Below are 19,161 nucleotides of genomic sequence, written 5' to 3'. Positions count from 1 at the left end.
TATCTGTACTGTATATCCAAGAGGTGAAATTAATAAAGAGTTTGTTACTTACTTACAAATATTTTCATAATTTATTGAATTAAAGTTCCGTATTGTGTATCCAAGAGTTGACTTCAAGAAAGAAATGGTTACTTACTGAGAATTTTTTCATAATTTCATGAATTTAATTTCTACATCGTATATCTAACTCGTGAAAACAATAAAGTTTGTTACTTACTTAGAATTTTGTTATAATTTCTTGAACGAAATGTCTTTTTTGTTTTTTTTGTTTATCAAACAGGTGAATTAAATAAAGAATTTGCTACTTAGACTGAGAATTTTCTCATAATTTCTTGAATATAATTTCTACGTCGTATATCTAACTCGTGAAAACAATAAAGTTTGTTACTTACTTAGAATTTTGTCATAATTTCTTGAACGAAATGTTTTTTTTTGTTTATCCAACAGGTGAATTCAAGAAAGAATTTCCGTATTGTGTATCCAAGAGTTGACTTCAAGAAAGAAATGGCTACTTACTGAGAATTTTTTCATAATTTCATGAATTTAATTTCTACATCGTATATCTAACTCGTGAAAACAATAAAGTTTGTTACTTACTTAGAATTTTGTCATAATTTCTTGAACGAAATGTCTTTTTTTTTTTTGTTTATCCAACAGGTGAATTCAAGAAAGAATTTGCTACTTAGACTGAGAATTTTTTCATAATTTCTTGAATTTAATTTCTACGTCGTATATCTAACTCGTGAAAACAATAAAGTTTGTTACTTACTTAGAATTTTGTCATAATTTCTTGTACGAAATGTCTTTTTTGTTTATCCAACAGGTGAATTCAATAAAGAATTTTCTACTTAGACTGTGATTTTTTTCATAATTTCTTGAATTTAATTTCTACTTCGTATATCTAATTCGTGAAAACAATAAAGAGTTTGTTACTTACTTAGAATTTTGTCATAATTTCTTGAAATAAATGTCTTTTTTGTTTGTCCAACAGTTAAATTCAAGAAAGAATTTGCTACTTAGTTACAATTTTTTCATAATTTCCTGAATGAAATTTCCGTATTGCATATCCAAGAGTTGACTTCAAGAAAGAAATTGTTACTTACTGAGAATTTTTCAATAATTTCTTGAATTAAATTTCTACATCATTTAGCTAAGTGAAAATTGTTTGTGATAAAGAGAAAAAAAAAGTTACTTACTTGCGATTTTTTAATAATTTCTTGAATGAAGTATCTGTACTGTATATCCAAGAGGTGAAATCAATAAAGAGTTTGTTACTTACTTACAAATATTTTCATAATTTCTTGAATGAAATTTCCTTATTGTGTATCCAAGAGATGACTTCAAGAAAGAAATTGTTAATTACTGAGAATTTTTTCATAATTTCTTGAATCAAATTTCTACATGGTGTATCTAAGTCATGAAATTCTTGAATGAAATTTCAGTATTGTATATCCATGAGTTGACTTAAAGAAAGAAATTGTTACTTACTGAGAATTTTTTCATAATTTCATGAATTAAATTTCTACATCGTTTAGCTAAGTGAAAATTGTTTTTGATAAAGAGAAAAAAAAAGTTACTTAATTGCGATTTTTTCATAATTTCTTTAATGAAGTATCTGTACTGTATATCCAAGAGGTGAAAACAAAAAGTGTTTGTTACTTACTTCCAAATATTTTCATAATTTATTTAATGAAATTTCCGTATTGTGTATCCAAGAGTTGACTTCAAGAAAGAAATTGTTTTTTTTTTAATAATTTCTTAAATGAAATTTCCGTATTGTTTATCCAAGAGTTGACTTCAAGAAAGAAATTGTTACTTACTGAGAATTTTTTCATAATTTCTTGAATGAAATTTCTACATCGTGTATCTAAGTCATGAAAACAAATTTCTCGAACGAAATGTCTGTTTTGTTTATCCAGCAGGTGAATTCAAGAAAGAATTTGCTACTTACTTACAATTTTTTCATAATTTCTTTAATGAACTGTCTTTTTTATTTACCCAGGAGGCGAATTCAAGAAAGAATTTGCTACTTACTTAAAAATTTTGATAATTTCTTAAATGAAATTTCTGCATTGTGTATCCATGAGGTAACATGAGTGTGTTACCTATTTACAATTCCTTCATAATTTCTTGAATGAAATTTCAGTATTGTGTATCCAATAGGTGAAAACAATAAAGACTTTATTACTTAATAGCGATTTTATTATGATTTCTTGAAATAAATATCTGTATTGTGTCCAGGAAGCGAATTCAAGAAAGCTATTGTTACTTACTTACAATTTCTTCATAATTTAATGAAATGAATAAAACTATTCTAAAGAATAAAGACGGGTTAAGCTTAAAGATATTTATTGCTTAAACATATTAACATATTTTTGAAAGAATTTGTTACTTATTTACAATTTTTTGATAATTCCTTAAATAAAATTTCTTCATTGTGTATACAGGATGTAACTTCAAGAAAGAGTTTGTTGCTAACTTAGAGTGTCGTCATAATTTATTGAATGAAATGTCTTTTTTTATTTATCAAGGAGTCGAATTCAAGAAAGAATTTGTTCACATGTGTCTGACAATAGATGTATGCAAATTCCTTTTCTTACATCTCAAACTTTTTATTAGACATTCTAAAAGTTTTTTATGCTTGCGAAATCTAAAAATAATGAACACATAAAAATGTAATGCATAATATATTTTTAATGAAATAATGCTATGTAGAATATTAATACAAAAAATATATTATGATACATAATTAATATCAATGATTAACTTTGGACATTTTGAATCTGTTCCATAAAATAGTTCACCATGTTCTCTCTTGATATTATAGCTATTGTCTTTTCTTAGTTCGTAATCAGTAGAATAATCATTATTACATTTTGAGTCATACTCAATTTTTACTGGTGTCTCATCAACAGGCTCAATATGCTTTTCGTCTTTGGTATTATTTGGTTCAATGACTGTTTGATCAATGGCAGTAACGTTTTCTGGTGCTTTGTTTTTCATCAATTCATCTTTATATTCCATCGTGATATTTTTTGTCAATGTCCTTTTTATTTTTCTGGCAATTTCACTGTCTAGTATCACATTATTTTTACACAGGTAACAGTTTCGGCACGTAGACAAGATATGGTTTACGATATTAGTAGAAGAGTAGGCCTTTCTTTTATTGATCTTCCTTTGAATGCTAATACCCGAAAGGTGACGATTGGATGCATCAGTAGGTAATATGTTACCTGCAACAGTAGCAAGGAGTTGTCCTCTTTCATCAACGATTATTTTTATGTCGGCATTCTCTTTGAGTGCAATCATCTCTGGAGATCTCAATCTCACATAACCACCAACATAAGAGTTGAATTTTTTCGGTATTCCAAAGAAATTTAATTCCTTACTGTCATGACAATGCATGCATACATTTCCAATAGTGCTACCACCTGTACTTGTTTCAAAGTTTAAATACTTCTCATTGTCAGCATTCAATGCTACAATAACCTTGTTATGTAAACACACTTTATTAAAATGCTCCATCTTCACTTTTTTTTTAAAGATATGACTATGTGTTTATCGTTCCACTGCGTAAAAAATACTGATTTAATACACGCAATAGATTAGGTAGTGTCAATAACCAGTCATAGAATACCAGTTGTAAAGTCACATCATGTTTCTGACCAATCACAGAGCGTAATTGTTAGGACTGTAAGCATATTTTGACATTTTAAGTTATGTACAAAAAGCTATCATCTTGGAAGTTATTAATGTATTTTTTAAGCAGAAAAATACTTCATCAAACTTTTATATCTTCGCTCAAGGTTGAATGGAGTTATGGCTAGGGGGATGAGTCCTAAGACCATCTGAATTTATTGTGAGGAGGAGTCATAAAACCCCTGGAAGTCATTGAGGGGGGGAGTCATTGAACTCTCGGTAACTAATAAATTCATTAAACTTCCTAAAAAAAATCACACGGAATATCCTCGCTTTTTGAAAGAACACCATGTAAAGAAGAAATCAAACGGCTTAAAACAACAGAGCCCCCTCAAACCCCGTAGTCATTTTAAAAGGTATAACAATTATTTATTTAACAGAAATCCTCGCCTTCAATTGAACGGAAAAAATATAAGAATTATTTATTTAACAGAAATTCTCGATTTTTTGAACGAACACCATGTAAAGAAAAAATCAGACTGTCTTAAAACAACAGAGTCCTTCAAACGGAACTTTGAAAATCAAGAGAATGTAAAAGTTACAATGTAAACCACGACCCCTTTGGGAGCCTAGAGAACCTTTGAGGACCGGGGGGTTCCTTCGGGGGGGGGGGCCTCGGAGCCCTTTGGGGTTGTGGTAAGGGACCTCACGGCTAAACCACGACAAAGCACTACTCTCGTGGAACTCAATTCCCATTTAACTCAACCCCCGTGCAACTGAATCCCCCTTGTAACTGAACCCCTGTATAACCGAAACTCCTGTGCAACTGTATCCCCTTTAACTGAACCCTCGTAAAACAACAGAGTCCTTCAAACGCAACTTTTAAAATAAAGAGATTTTAACTGTTACAAGTAAACCCCGGGCCCCTTGGGTAGCCTAGCGACCCTGGGAGGCCGGGGGGTTTCGTGGGGGGTGGGGGGGGGGGGATCGGAGCCCTTTAGGGTTGTGGTAAGGGACCTCACGGCTAAACCACGACAAAGCAATACTCTCGTGGAACTCAATTCCCATTTAATTCAACTCCCGTACAACTGAATCCCCCTTGTAACTGAACCCCTGTATAACCGAAACCTCCGTGCAACAGTATCCCCTTTAACTGAACCCCCGTAAAACAACAGAGTCCTTCAAACGGAACTTTGAAAATCAAGAGAATGTAAAAGTTACAAGGTAAACCACGGCCCCTTTGGGAGCCCAGAGAATCTTTGAGGCCCGGGGAGTTCCTTCAGGGTTGGGATGGGGGGATCGGAGCCCTTTGGGGTTGTGGTAAGGGACCTCGCGGCTAAACCACGACAAAGCACTACTCTCGTGGAACTCAATTCCCATTTAACTCAACCCCCCATGCAACTGAATCCCTCTTGTAACTGAACCCCTGTATAACCGAAGCCCCCGTGCAACTGTATCCCCTTTAACTGAACCCTCGTGCAACTCAACCCTCCATGCAACCCATCCCCCTCAAAATACTTTTCAGCCATTTCTTTTTAAATTGACAATACTTTTCAAACGTTACTTATGTATTATACAGACCACATCGGAGAGGTAAAGCTAGGTCAAGACACAATGTCATTCTATCGTTACTTTTCAATTAAGATATTGAATAACTTCTAGCAATGTGTATACATGTGTGTACATGTGTGTACTTGTGTGTACACACATACACCTTCTCTCCATCTTGCTTTCTTTTCAGAAGGGGGGTTATTGAACGTATCCGCTTCCTTGAAAAAAAAGGCAAAATTTAGCATGTAACAAAAATGCATTGTGGGTTTGGAAAAAATCAAACAGCTTAAAACAACAGAGCCCCCTCAAACCCCGTGAAGTCATTTTAAAAGGTATAACAATTATTTATTTAACAGAAATCCTCGCCTTCAATTGAACGGAAAAAATATAAGAATTATTTATTTAACAGAAATTCTCGCTTTTTTGAACGAACGCCATGTAAAGAAAAAATCACACTGGTTTAAAACAACAGAGTCCTTCAAACGGAACTTTGAAAATCAAGACAATTTAAATGTTACATGGTAACCCCCGGCCCCTTGGGGAGCCTAGTGACCCTTTGGGGACTGGGGGGTGCCTGGGGGTTTGGGGGGGGGGGACCGGAGCCCTTTGGGGTTGTGGTAAGGGACCTCACGGCTGAACCACGACAAAGCACTACTCTCATGGAACTCAATTCCCATTTAACTCAACCCCCGTGCAACTGAATCCCCCTTGTAACTGAACCCCTGTATAACCGAAACCCCCCGTGCCACTGTATCCCCTTTAACTGAACCCTCGTGCACCTCCCCCCTCCATGCCACCCCTCCCCCACAAAACACTTTTCAGCCCTTTCTTTTTAAATTGACAATATTTTTCAAACGTTACTTATGTATTATACAGACCAAATAGGCGAGGTAAAGCTAGGTCAAGTCACAATGTTATTCTATCGTTACTTTTCAATTAAGCTATTGAATACTTTCTAGCAATGTCTCTTTTAAACGTCAAATCTATTAAGTATCTGAGTTTATTCTTTGTATTGTTGATGCAAGTATCCCATTCCTTAATTACATTTAAGGCATTCTTAACCATCGCAATACCTTTACGCAAGTATCTTATCGCAAAAAATTCACAAATCTCGTCAGTGTGGGGACATTATATCGGGTTTTTTTTTAAATTAAGTACATTATAGCATGACAAGTTTTTTTTTTTTAGAAAACCGACCAATCAAGTTATTATATTGGACTAACCACCAACTTTCTCTAATCGACTGACACACACAAAATCGATGTCATAATAAAAAAAAACATGTCTGCCAAGCCATGTAGAGCTCATTGTAATAGGCAAATGACCCTGGTAACCCAATTACTTGAAAGTACACACACAACCTGTTTGGTACGGAGGGGCCATAGAATCCAGACGAGCAACTCTACTGAAACTCTATTGTGATATTTTATCAAAAGAGTTACAAACAACAAATACATACGAAAAGGCTCATATAGAGGAGAATAGTTTAATTGAAAATATAGAAGAAAGAATTTTTAAAAAATTCAATATTAAAATAAATGATAATGATAAAAAGTTTTCTTTCTTATATTGGACGATAAAATTTCATAAAAATCCACCAAAACCACGTTTTATTGCTGGGGCAGTAAGGTGTCAAATCAGAATTGCAGTTACTGACCTATCTTTAATTTTATGAGAAATTAGAAATAAATTTAAAGCATACTGCACTGGAATTAAAAAAATTTCTAACTTTAACCCATATTGGAGTGTTAATAACTCGTTACAAGTGATATATTCTTTGGCTAATGTTTCAGCTAAAAGAGTCGATTCATTTGATTATACTACTCTGTATACAAATTTTTACTAAATTTAGTATTTGAAAAATTCAAAATGGTCATAAAAAAATCTTTTCTTTTGTCTAATATCAGATTTTTGAAAATTGATACTTTTAATAAAAAAAGCCTGATGGACGAATTTTTTTAGAAGTACTATTAATTCAAGATGTTATAGCTTGGATATGGTATGTGATTTATTGAAATTTGTTCTATTTAATACTTTTATAAGATTTAATGGGAATTTATATAAACAAACTGTTGGCATTCCTATGGGTGGGAATGCGAGTCCATTCATAGCGGACCTGTTTTTAAGTCAATTAGAATACGAATTTATGATTAATAAAAATGGCCCAAGCCATGTAAAATATAACCTTTCAAATAGTAAAAGATATCTGGACGATCTCTTAGTAATAAATTGTGCAGAGTTTATTGAGATTTCAAAAAATATTTATCCACAAGAGTTAATTCTGGAGCCTAGCTGTGGGATAGGACACTCTGGCCATTTGTTAGATTTAAATATTAATATTTCAGATAATAATAAATTAGTTTTTAAAATATATAATAAAGCGGATGATTTTAATTTTGAATAAATTAATTTTCCATTCCTTCAAAGTAATATACATTCTTATATCACTTATTCAGCTTATTATTCCCTACTATCTAAGTATTCAAAAATTTGCAGTAATTACACAGATTTTAAAATTAGATATAAAAAGCTGAGCGAAAAACTGATCTTAAGAGGTTTTTCTGCCAAAAAAATTAGTTGGCAATTCAAAAAATTTAGTTTTATGTATCATGAACTTTTAGGTAAATGTACAAAAAATTATACAGAAATACTGAATGATATTTTAATATAATTTCTCTTTCGCTTTTTTTTTTGGAATTTTGAATTTGTATACTGTTTTCAAACAAGGTTGAGGATCTTTAAATCTGTAATTGGTTCCGGATACCAATAAAAGACACATCCGGACCAGTCTTCATTTGTTCCAGAATGGTCTTAGGTCAGTGACCTCTGGGATTTTATTAAGGAAACAATGAAACACATTTTGTATGTAATTTTTAATAGCTTTACTAGTATGCATGTATTTCACAGGTTTTACCTGACATGGGGATACCATATAGATCTTAGGGTAGAGGCTCTACTGTGCCGGGTAAAGAAAGTAAAGCCTCGAAACCCGTTATGGCACGTGGTATTTCTTCTGATGAGCCCTAATGGAAGGTTCTACTTGGAAATATTTTGCTAGATTTAAGATGCTTTTGCTTGTAAATTTACAACGACTTACATTCATTGATGACAACTTGGCATGGATTTTGACATTTCTATTTGGTTGATGGTTCGGTTATACTGTTTGGTCCTAGGTAGTTGGATAGATGAGTAAGGTCAAAACCTCGTTCAAGTGCACATTTGTCTCAATTGCTGGATTAGGACGACATTTTTTTTTTTTTTTTTTTTTTTTTTTTTTTTTTTGCCAAGTAATTATCTCTTAAACATAATATATGTACTCGTTATATATATATATATATATATATATATATATATATATATATATATATATATATATATATATATATATATATATATATATATATATATATATATATATATATATATATATATATATATATATATATATATATTTTTTATTCCAATATTCAGGGCGCCAGGTACTTCAAAGTATCTGATATGCCGCTATTCATTTACCTCTTTCAATGGCCTCGAGGTTTTAAATGTCTATTGGACCTTCTTTTGAAGGTGTCGACAGAGGGATTTGCAGGGATAATATCTCCAGAAAGATCGTTCCAGATAGAAGTGCAACGCCGGATAAAGCTGTTCCTCAAGTACTCGGTTTTCGGCGTATCCTCCTTTAGATAATCTGACCGAGCTGTGTGCCTTCGTGTCTGCCTTGTCGGCTGGAAAAAGGGGGGCACAATTCGAGAGAGGTCGTCTGAGGGAGCCGAATTCATGTACTTGTAGAAAACAGCCATCGACGCTACATCAAACGTTTCATTTAGAGGCTGGATCAATTCTTGTGTAGAGGCGCAGCCCGCCCTATTTGCCCTATTCTGGATCTTCTGAATTGGTGCCAACAGCGTTTTCGGAGCACCAGCAAATAGCGGGCATCCATATTCAGCTATGGGTCTGATGCAAGACTTGTAGAGTGGGATGATCGAGCTTGATGGAAGAAGGTTTTTGCAGCGAACAATAACTCCCAGCTTTCTTGCGCAGGAGGTTCTCACCCGATCAAGGTGGTTGTTCCAAGAGAGATCGGTGGATAAATGAATCCCCAGTAGAAGAAGCTCGTCGACTCTCTTTATAGCTTCATTTTTGAAGATGAAACAGGGGTGTTCACGTGGCACCTTTAATCGGGTAATTAGAAGCTCCTTTATTTTCGATGCATTGAAGTTGATCATCCATGCATCAGAACACTTTTCAATTTTCAATAGATCCATCTGTAGGGAAAGGGAGGCTTGTGTTGGGTTTTCGTGCTTAGGGACGGCTGAGTGTGTCTTGGTATCGTCGGCAAAGTGATGCAGAGGGTTTGCGAGGTTGTCTCCCATGTCGTTTATGTAGATAAGGAAGAGCGTAGGTCCCAAGACACTGCCCTGGGGTACCCCTGCTTTCACTGGATATTCGCGGGAAATAAACCCGCCAAGAACAACCCGCAGTGAACGATCGGAAAGAAAGCTCTCAATCACTTTTAACAGACATCCACGAACACCATACACATAGAGTTTCTTTAGCAGGCCACGGTGCCATACTCTATCAAAAGCTTTCTCAATGTGGAAGGATAATAGCCTGATGTCGTATCCCATTGCCAGTAGCTCTATCCACTCCTGATACTAGGAAGTCTAATGTTGAGCGTTTCCGGTGGAATCCGTATTGGTGATCGCCTAGAAGGTCATTTGATTCCAGGTAATGATGAAGTGTTATATTGGAGACGCTCTCGTAGACTTTGTGAACACAGGAGAGAAGGCTAATAGGCCTGTAGGAGCCCACGCTCGTTGGATCGCCTTCTGGCTTTAGAGTAGGTATAACATGGGCGGACTTCCATGTTCGTGGGAAGGTTCCAGAGAAAAAGCACAGCCAGAAAAGCAATACAAGGATCCAGCTAGTTCGACACTGCAGGACTTGAGGACAACATTTGGTATGCTGTCAGGACCCGTGGCTTTGGTCACATCCAGATGTTGCAGAATGCGAAGGATCTTGGGAGCAGAAAAATTCACGCGTTCCAGGACAATGTCGGTTCAGTAGGAGAATTTTGGCACTTCTCTACCGTTATCGTCTAGATTCGAGAATTTGGCAAAAGCCTTAGCAAGAGCTTCAGCCTTTGCCTGTGGATCTTGTACCACTGTTCCGTTACTCTGGAGAGAAGGAATTGCGGTCCCCTTGGACGACGGTAAAGTCTCCTTGACAATTTTCCACCAACTCTTTGCCGAAGCAAATTGAAGCTTGGTGGCAAAATTCTCCTTATACTGAACCCGGGACTGCCGAATCGCACAAACTGCATATTTGCGCACATTTATGAATGCAATTCTGTCCTATTCGCTCTTTGAAAGTAGCCATCGCTTGTGTACCTTTTGCTTTGCTCGGATTGTCTTCTTACACTGGGAGTTGAACCAAGATTTGTCCTTAATGGACACCTGGATCCGCTTTGAAGGGATATGCTTATCGACAGAGTCAACTATGGCCTGCTGGTACCTTTCTGCAGCTTCCTCTGGGCCTTCAAGGAGGAAGGCTCTCCACTGCTGAGAAAAAAGAGTGTTTCTCAAACCTTCCCAATCACCTCTTTTGTATAGCCAGATTGTTCGTTCATGCTTTACTGGAGGCGGAATACGTAGGTTTCCACGGGCAACGACGGCAACGTGGTCACTAGTGAAAGCATGAGCGTCTACCTTAAAGGAATCAGGGTGATCTGTAAGGAAGAGGTCAAGACGAGATGATCCGTTTGGGCCGTGATAAGTGTTGAAATCGACAAGTTATTCCAGCCCGTAAGAGAGAGAAAAAAAAGAGAGAGAAAATAGATCATACAAGTCCGACCCTTCCCTATCAGTATTTTTGCTGCGAAGCCACACGCTATGATGGACGTTGAAGTCTCCATGAAGGATAATGGCAGACTTAGCTTACTTGCCCCAAATATATTCAAGGGAGGTTTCAAGGTAGCTGGTAATCTCGTAAGTTGGAGGGTTATACACGGTACCGACAATCACGGATTTATCTGGGAGGGTCACCCTGACCCACAGAGCTTCTTCGCCTGCTGAATCTGGTATGTTCAGGCATGAATAAGGTATATGGCTCTGTCGATAAGCAGCGACACCTCCTCCTCCGTATTTAGTGCCGTCAGTACGCTCTCGATCCCGCCTGAGGAGCGTGTATCCCTGTATGGCAACCTCGCTGCTCTGAATTTCTTGGTTTAGATTGGTCTCAGTGATGCACATGATAGATGGTTTGACCGAGTCCACTAAATGTAGGAACTGGTCAAACTTAGATCTGAGACCTCGTATATTGCAGCGGACTACCGTAAACAGGTCCGTTTGGATGGTCGGTGGACGTGCTACAGGTCGTCGTTGAAATGGCTGTTTGGTCCGAGGCTTTTTGTTGTTAATCATAACCAGGTAAAAGAAGCTTTGCCGGGTGGTTAGCCCAACAAAGCCCATAAATCCATTGCCATGCATCATTAGACGGGGAACGGTGCCACCTGCCACGCACCTCATTACCGCATCTTCAACATGGAGGTGGTATATATTGATTTTTTGCTGGTTTTTCCTCTTTAAAATTTAATGATCAGGGTTTGCGTCTTCTTAGGTCACGGTTGGCGGGTTGTTTGTGGAGTATTTCTGAAAATTTAATCTGATATAAATTCTTTGTTTAATTCTTTTTATGATTCTTCAATAGAAGTTACCTTGGATACATGTGTTGCGCCCCATTCGAATCCGGCATCGAAAAAACCAACCCCTTTGAATCCTTGGATGACTCCGGGACTCCTTAAAAGTTGGAGGAAGAAAATAACCTTTGGAAGGCTTACAGGTCCTCTAAGCCATCTTATCGTGATTCTCGACTTCAACTTTTCAAAGTTTATAGAAGAGTTTATAATTCGCTTTGCCGGAAGGCCGAATCGTTATATTATTACAGAAAATTCTCTGCGTGTGGTAAAGACATTAAGAAAACATGGCAAGTAATCAATTCTGTTATCAGGCCATCTTCTTGGCTCCTTCTGTCCCTTCAAGTGTTGTGATGGAAGGCGAAAATGTAGAGGGTGAGCTAAAAGTTCAAAATGCGTTTACTTCCTATTTTGCTAATATCGGCAAAACTACAGCCTCTTCTGTAAGTCCTTCTTCTTGTCTACCTGACTTTAGGTTTTACCTTGGACCGCCTTGTCCTAAATCAATGGCATTGGAACCTGCCTCTGAAGCTGAAATAGCCAGAATTGTCAATGGTTTGAGGGGTTCTTCATCTTCTGCCCCAGAACGTATTCCGACTAAGGCTGTAAAGTTCATTCTTCCTGTCATCATTTCTGCCCTCACGAGATTTATCAATCTTTCCTTTGAAAATGGTGTTTTCCCAAGTGCTTTAAAGTGTGCTCGCGTTATTATTCTTTTTAAAGGCGGATCAAGGAATGATCCTGCAAATTATCGTCCCATATCCCTTTTATCCGTGTTTAGTAAAATATTTGAAAAAGCTATGCTTTCTTGACTAATTAATTTTCTTAATTCTAAACACTATTTTCATGATTTTCCGTTTGGTTTTATAGCGAAGCACTCAACTGAGCATGCATGCGCAACTTTTTTGAATTATTTACATTCAGTTCTTGACCCTGGTCTGATACCTGCTGCTCTTTTTCTCGATGTACGAAAGGCATTCGACTCGTGAACACACAAGATTCTCCTTTAGAAACTGTCCCATATTGGTATAAGAGGGAATGCTTATTTTTGGTTTCTATCATATTTATCTGTTCGAGTCATCTCGGTTGATCCGTACTTTTCTAAACCTTCGGGAATAGAGTTTGGAGTTCCACAAGGATCTGTTATTGGGCTGATGCTCTTTTTAATCTACGTCAATGACCTTATTAATGCGGTTCAAAATTTAAAACCTACCATTTGCTGTCGTCTTTGTCAACCAGCATCCGTCACTAATTGTGACAGGAGTTCGTCCTTACCGGATGTACTTATTGCTTTTGCCGATGACAGTACTCTTGGTACAGCTGGTAGAACTGAGTCTGATCTTCGTTCAAAGATAAATGCCCTTTTTGATAGAGTTATCCAACGGTTTGATGTATATTATCTTGCCTTAAATGTCGGGAAGTCATTTTTTCTCATTTTCTATAGAGTTTCAAAGGCTTGCCCTGACTTAAATTAAATACACGTATCAAGAGGTTCTCTAAGTAGACCTAAGGATCGTTACGTTCAATTCCTAGGCATCTTGCTTGACGAAAATCTTTCCTTCAAGCATCATATTGCCCTGATTAAAATGAAAGTCTCCAGGAGTCTTGGAATCCTTAGAAAGCTCAAACACATATTTCCAGGGTCAATTCATAGAATCTTGTTCTACAACCTAGTTCAGTCTTATGTTTCATATTTTTCTGTTATTTGGATGTCAACTTTTCCATCGTCTCTGATGCCACTTTCAAAAATTTATGGTTAAGCAAGGACTCTTATTAAGGAAACTAACCGATCTTCACTTAAACCCTTGCTTGATTTGAAATCTCTCTATTTTCTTTCTTGTTCTTCTTTCATCTTTTTATAGTTGCACGGTCATCTTCCTGCTGCTCTTTGTAATAATATGGTTTGTGTTCCTGATTACTCGAATTATCATCTCCGCACTTCCAGCAGTTTCAAGATGCTTCATATTTCATTAGTGAGGTCTGATCTCAACCCTCTGACTACTTGCTACATTATTTGGAACACGCTCCCTGTCTTTGCACGAAGCTGCCACTCGTTTGGTATGTTCAAAAATCATGTTAGGGATTTTCTAGCTAGTAATCATTTTTTTTTTTTCTTGTGTTGAGTCTCTTAAAGGTGTGAATGTATGATGTTGAAAATGTTTTTGTTTTTTATGTATTTGATTCATTTTGCTTCTCCCCTGTTTTTTTCCTGACCATAGATCCTTACGGGGAAGTTTATATTGAAGTTTATTTTGTTGAGTTTATTGATTGAATAAAATTGATTGAAACATTGATTGATTGATTGTATTATATCATATTTAAAAAGTACTTACTGCGATAACACTCGCAACCATGGGGGTAGGGAGGATTAGGCAGCATATTGTCTAGGGGGGGGGCAGTCGATAGTGTGATGGAGTTTTATCAACAGCTTTTTCCAAACCATCTGCTTTTTCAGCCATATCTAATGCAAATTTAAAGGTCTAGGGCAGGGGGCAGCGGGCCCCACCCCCTGCCCAAACCCCTCCCTACGCCCATGCTCGCAACCTTTGTAGCACTTGCAGTCTTGGGCACATTTGCAATTTGGGGCACAGGTACAACCATCTAAAAAAAGATTATTTAAGTTTTTATTATTCATTTTTATGAGCCTCACTTCTATTTTCAGCTGCTATTCCTTTGACATAATAACCCCTAACAAATGCACCCCTTTACACAGATTTGGGATGATTAAATAACACCTGGGTTATCATCTACTAATTCTTCATTGATCTAGTATATCGGAGAAATGTTGTACTTTTGGGGAGGGGGCTTTCCCCCTTTTTGTTTGCTTCAGAAAAACAAAAACGTGTCCTTATTGATTTTAAAACCAAAATCCGTTTGTAACGAGAGAGCGGCTGCAGCACCAACATTGACCATATTGTTAATTGCAACATTGCACCAACATTGCACAAATTATTGATTGCAACATTGCACCAATCAATATCGACTTTGAATATATTCTTGATTATATAGTCTCAAATGGAAGTTAAGAAGAAAATCATTTTATTCCTCATCCGTATTGATCAGAGAGGCCTTTCGTTGGAAAATGGTGAATTTCGTCTAATATACACTTTTTCGACCAGGAGCTGTTCCGTATGTGAGGGGGTTTGATTCATCCACAATACCTTGCTCTTTACGCTAAAGTTTGACTTTTTATCCCAATTCTTTAAGAACGACTCATGAAACACAAGCGCCGTTTATTATAATAAGAGGCTTTTTCAAAGTACTAAAAAAAACAAGCGTTAAGAGTGAGATACTGAGGAGGGGGCAACCCTAAATATATACGGAATAATTTCTGTTTGATTTAAGTTTTAATGTTGCTCCTTACTTTTAGTTGAAAAACTTGTTTTTTTATGTAATCACTGCAAAGAATAAGGAGTAGCGCGAAGCGCAATTATCTGTATGACAAAGGCCAGACATATTATATAAAAATGATATGATGGGCTGGGACTTATACCCATGATATGGGTATAAGCCTCCATGATATGGGGCAATTAATCTAATTTTAAAAAAATACTGAATTAATTTGGAAAAGGGTTGCTTCAAGACTAAATTTGAAGTTGGCCAGGTTATAACTCGCTTTTGTCTTCTTTTTTTTTTGAATGGCATCCTTGCTGCTTAAAGCTCGATTAAATTAAGAAAAAACTTTAGAAAAAGTTAGAACCAGGGCGAATAGGAGGAAAGGGTAATTAAGTAGAGCATAAAAACACTTCTGGGTTTAGACATACATACCTTTTATAGACGGTTTTAGAATGACTTCATTATTCCTGTTTCATTAATTGTGAGAGGTAGGAAAGAGGAAAAAGAAATTGCTACTACTACTAATAATAACTCACCACAGCAAGAAGCCAGCTGAGGCCAACACAGCTACGTACGCTCCTCCTCCACCCCAATATATTTAAAGCCTCCCTTTTTACACCCTCCGAGGAAGTTCCCATTTCTTTTAAATCTTTCTTTATGACATCCTCCCAGCCCAACCACGGACGGCCTGCTTTCCGTTTAGCTCAAGATGGTAATCTTGGGCTAAACGATTTTGGCAATCTGTCATCCTTCATCTGCAGAAAGTTTCCTAGCCATCTCAACCTTTCTCTCATTATAGCCCTACAAAGCGGGATTGAACTACACTTTTCGTACAGCCTACTGTTTGATATATGGTCAGTAAGCCGGGTACCCAGAACAACCGTAGGCAATTTCTCTGGAAAACATTTAGCAAATCTTCGTCCGATTTTTGAGGCGCCCATGCTTCAGAGTTTTATTTGACTACTGTCATCACTGTAGCTTCTAATATTCTAATCTTGGTTTGCAGACTTATCTTCCTATTCTTCCAAACGTTTTTTAGCTGTGAAAAAACACCCTGAGACGCTGGCGTGGAAAACTGCAGGATAACGCTATAACTACACTGGACACAGAAATTTGACCCCTTTCCAAATATTATATTAATATTTGAGAGTGGACAAAGCGGTATGATTTATGAGCGCTAATCAAAATCCTTCCCAATTCATAACACCGGTAACACAGGGCTATCTTGTGTTGAATATAGCATATTTTAATCGATCTTCGTCATTGGCAGCCAATGAAAACGATTTTCTTTACTCAACAAGGAATTTTTATTGGCTAGTAAGGGACGTCATTGGTTAGTAATTAGTTGCAATAACTTGCAATGGCCCCTGTTGAACCCTGTGGAAATTTATGTTAAGCTCTATGTTGATTTCTTTGTTTATTGATTTACATCCTTCGTCCTGCCAGCAGCAGGCCCGGCTTTGATTTGAAAGCAAGTCATAGCATTCCAAATTTTCGAAGGCAGTTCAATCATATAAGCTGTCTAATCATAGCTAGCTGCCCAAAAATGAACCGCCTCCAAAAAATATTGCTGACCGGGTGCATGATGTCAATAATGCACCCGGGGCTTTAGGGTCTTTTTAATGTATGCTTAGACCCTTAACTCAAATTAAATAAAAAAACAAGTTTTTTAACCGAAAGTAAGGAGCCACATTAAAACTTAAAACAAATAGAAATTATTCCGCATATGAAAGAGGCTGCCTCCTCCTCAGCGTCTCGCTCTTTACACTAAAGATTTTATTGTTTAAAAAAATAAAGTTGTGAGAAGGAGTTGAACTTTAGTGTAAAGAGCGAAGCGTTGTGGAGGGAACGGCCCCTTTCATATACGGAATAATTTTTGTTCATTTTAAATTTTAATGTTGCTCCTTACTTTCAGTTAAAACAAACTTGTTTTTTTTTAATTTAATTTCTGAACATTTTTGAACTAATGCAGCTTTGATTTTGGCTCACCGTACATGAATAATTAAAACGAAATTTGCATATTAATTTTACTTTTTTTGGCTAAATGGCTTTCTTGAAATTTTAATCTGAGGTAACTTTCGAATCGACTTACGTAACGAAATTCTATATTCGTATATTTTTTTTACGTATATTAGGGGGTTCACCCCCTTGTCAATACCTTGCTCTTTACGCTAAAATTCAAATTTTGTTGAAATTCTTTAAGAATGACCCCTTAATCACAAAGGCCGTTAATTAGAATAAATAGTTCTGATGAAAACTACAAAAAAAATAGCGTCAAGATCGAGGTAATGACTAGGGGCATTGCTGTTCGTTTTAATTTTTGATATTGCTCCTTACTTTCAGTCGAAATTTTTTTTTTTTTTTTATTTAATCTCTGATCGTTTTTCAAATAATGCAGAGAAATACGGCACCCCCTCCACAGCAATGTCCCTTTCCCATGGAAACTTCCTCCATGGAAAGATCCTCCCCAGTAACCCCTGACCCACCCCACCTCCAACTACCAGAAAAATCCCCCCTGAAAACTTCTGTATACTTCCCAATAACCAATGCTATATGTAAACAATGGGCAAAGTTCCTAACTTGCAGACCTTCCTCCAGGGACTGTGGGGATTAAGTCATCCTCAAAGACACAGTTATTGTATTTTTCGACAGGCTGACCAAAATGTCTACCTAAAAATTTTGATCGGGTTACTTTGGGAAACAAATGAGCGTCGGAGCGGGCCTAGTTACCCTCCATTTTTTCGGTCACTTAAAAAGGGCACTAGAACTTTTAGTTTTCGTTCGAATGAGTCCTCCCGCGATATTCTAGGACCACTTGGTCGACACGATCACCCCTGAGAAAACTAAAAAACAAACAAACAAATAAACACGGACCCGTGATCTTTCTTCTGGCAAAAAATACTAAATTCCGTATTTTTGCAGATAGGAGCTTGAAAGTTCTACAGTAGGGTTCACTGATACACTGAATGTAATGGTGGGATTTTCATTAAAGTTCAATGACTTTTAGGGGGTGTTTCCCACTTTTTCGAAAATAAGGCAAATTTTCTAAGGCATGTAACTTTTGATGAAACTAAACTTGATGAAACTTATATACTTGAAATCAGCATAAAAATCCGATTCTTTTGATGTATCTATTGGAACCAAAATTTCGTTTTTTAGAGTTTCTGTTACTATTTAGCCGGGTTGCTCCTTACTTACAGTTCGTTACCACGAACTGTTTGATTAATGTTTGGTACATAAAAGAAAAAGGAAACAATACTCACTCTTACAGCAGTCCATTTTAGCGTTTGAAATAGTTAGATATGTTTCAAGTGAAATACTTCTTTCGTAATGATTTTAAGTTGCTGATTGTCGTTTCTTTTATGCTTGTAAATCTTTATCATTGGGCGTGAATTTTGTAATAAAAATCAGAATCGATGAATGCTGAGGGATTCGGTGCGAATTCCGGGACTTTTTGTGTGTGAAAATAAAATAACAAAATGAGTTGTCATTAATACCAAACCTATCGTTGGTATTCACTTATTTAGATTCTAACTTCAGTTTCTTAAAAATTCTACATAAAAATACACCAAAACGAAATTAAGATCAAGGTGAAAAAATCTAAATATTGCAATCACAGTTTATAGACAGTAAGCTTATCGCAGATAATTTCTGGTCTTCGGTCTCGGTGCGAACAAAAAGCTCCTCCGACTTGTTTCTGCCTTAGCGGATTAGTCTGTTATCGTCAATCACTGAGAAATGGTTACCAAGTGCATTATTCGTAATAGCGGGTTTCCACTTGTTTCGTGTCCAAGTAAAATCTGACTTGTCTACCCGAGAAAAGATCTGATAACGCCTATGTTTCTATCTGCAAAAACGTTCTCCGGAGCGCTCGCACCCCTGTCCGGGTTTTTATAATGGGAGAGATAGAGAATGATCATACTGCTAATTCTATAAACTGT

General features: G+C 36.5%; 1 long non-coding RNA gene across 2 annotated transcripts in view; it reads right to left on the bottom strand.

Moving 5' to 3' along the window:
• LOC148947596 (uncharacterized) overlaps positions 1-18,550 on the bottom strand; it is a 30,484-nt gene extending 11,934 nt beyond the window's left edge. Inside the window, exon 1 of one of the 2 annotated variants that reach the window (XR_016142384.1) lies at positions 18,484-18,550. This is a non-coding gene — a long non-coding RNA (uncharacterized LOC148947596). The remainder of the gene's footprint in view (positions 1-18,483) is intronic. The other variant, XR_016142383.1, reaches the window with a different exon arrangement.
• Positions 18,551-19,161: the final 611 nt, after the last annotated feature.

Source organism: Artemia sp. Qi Xiang Cuo, chromosome 10, assembly GCF_049724085.1.
Source record: "Artemia sp. Qi Xiang Cuo chromosome 10, ASM4972408v1, whole genome shotgun sequence".
NCBI lineage: Eukaryota > Metazoa > Arthropoda > Branchiopoda > Anostraca > Artemiidae > Artemia > Artemia sp. Qi Xiang Cuo.
The sequence above is the reverse complement of the archived record's forward strand: the minus strand, read 5'-3'. Positions and strand labels throughout refer to the sequence as shown.